The sequence below is a fragment of the Scyliorhinus torazame genome, chromosome 3 (assembly GCF_047496885.1).
Source record: "Scyliorhinus torazame isolate Kashiwa2021f chromosome 3, sScyTor2.1, whole genome shotgun sequence".
Classification (NCBI taxonomy): Eukaryota; Metazoa; Chordata; class Chondrichthyes; order Carcharhiniformes; family Scyliorhinidae; genus Scyliorhinus; species Scyliorhinus torazame.
In genome coordinates, this window is record NC_092709.1 from 89,067,529 (window position 1) to 89,069,701 (window position 2,173).

A 2,173-nucleotide genomic window follows, 5' to 3' on the forward strand; every position below is an offset into this window, starting at 1 on the left:
AGACCTGCAAAAATACAGCAGCAATGTGAGACCAGGGGCAAAATTCTCCCGAAACGGCGCGATGTCCACCGACTGGCGCCCAAAATGGCGCCAATCAGACGGGCATCGCGCCGCCCCAAAGGTGCGGAATGCTCCACATCTTTGGGGGCCGAGCCCCAACATTGAGGGGCTAGGCAGACGCCGGAGGAATTTCCGCCCCGCCAGCTGGCGGAAACGGCCTTTGTTGCCCCGCCAGCTGGCGCAGAAATGACATCCACGAGGGGCGCATGCGCGGGAGCGTCAGCGGCCGCTGACAGTTTCCCACGAATGCGCAGTGGAGGGAGTCTCTTCCACCTCCGCCATGTGGAGACCGTGGCGGAGGCGGAAGGGAAAGAGTGCCCCCACGGCACAGGCCTGCCCGCGGATCAGTGGGCCCCGATCACGGGCCAGGCCACCGTGCTGGCACTCCCCGGGGCCAGATCGCCCCGCGCCCCCCCCCCCAGGACCCCGGAGCCCGCCCACGCCGCCTTGTCCCGCCGGTAAGGTAGGTGATTTAATTTACGCCGGCGGGACAGGCAATTTATCGGCGGGACTTCGGCCCATCCGGGCCGGGGAATTGAGCGGGGGGGCCCGCCAACCGGCGCGGCCCGATTCCCGCCCCCGCCGAATCTCTGGTGCCGGAGACTTCGGCAACCGGCAGGGGCGGGATTCACGCCAGCCCCCGGCGATTCTCCGACCCAGCGGGGGGTCGGAGAATGTCGCCCCAGATGTGTGACTGGGTTGGCATTTAAGGGTGATTCTAAACTTGGCTGATTGGGATGAAAAAGTTTTCATATTAGGATTGGGCTGTTTTAAACTAAACCTACAATAATCACAGTGATCACGATTACAAAACAATACTTGCTTGACAACACATGGTACTGAGAATTAATGTACAGATAAACAAGTTGTGCAGAGCAGCCTGATATCACAGCATGTACATTCAAATCATCAGTATGGAATACATTGGACCATTCTCCATACTGGTCATCATAGAAAAGTCAGAAGAAAAAAGTACATAACAGAGTGGGTATGGAAACAGATAAAACAATGAGCGATGGTAAAACACATCATTATTGCACAAATAGGATCAGCTTCATCATTTAGAAGGCAGAATTAAATTTCCTTTGTTTCGCTGTTGATCCATTGAGTTTCCTTTTATATGTCACTGTATGATAAGAGCATACATGACCAAAAATGCATGCATCGCATACACAAATTAAATCAACCCATTGACTTCAGTTCCAAGTTTTATAAATTACCACTGCTGCAGAGAGAAAATACTTTTTCAAAGGAGGTGAAAATCAAATACAGTTGAGATGCACTGGAGTTCAAATGATATTCCTACTTGCAGACTACAGAAGAGCTTTTGAGCAAACCAAAAAGTCAACTACACCACAAAGGTAAACTGTAAAATTAAAAAGTCAAGTACTTGTTGATAATAAAAACTGAACAAATATCATTACTTCAAGAATTCATGTTTTACCCCAAACCAGTAGGAACAAATAAGAAAATGAAAACATATCAATTCCATCAAGTACAGTGATCTCAGTTTAAGTGTAATAAAGATTTATTAACATTAAAATACTGACAAGTAAATCATAACGGATAAAATATATATTTACAAAGAATCGGAATGATAAACTGAAATGATCAAGAATGTGGACAAAACGAGTGCAGGAGGCAAAAGAGGCTGGAATTCTGGCCTTTGCGTCCCTGGTAGCCCGGCGAAGGATTCTCCTTCAGTGGAAAGATGCGAGGCCCCCAAGCGTGGAATCCTGGATCAGCGATATGGCAGGGTTCATTAAATTGGAGAGGGTGAAATACGCCTTGAGAGGGTCGGTACAAGGGTTCTTTAGGCAGTGGCAACCGTTCTTAGACTTTCTGGCAGAACGATAGACATTGGTCAATGGCAGCAGCAGCTCGGGGGGTGGGGGTTACTTTATTTTTGTTTATGTTATTTACACTGGAGGGTCTGAGGGGGTGTATACACCTGTTGTGCTAAGTCGGGGTGTTAATTTATTATTTATGTACAGGGTGGGGGGGTTGTTTTTTTAGATTGTGTTTTGTACTTAACCCTGTTGGGTTCTTTTTTCTTTCTCATTTTGTTATTGATATTTTATGAAAACCTTTAATAAAATTTTTTTTTAAAGTA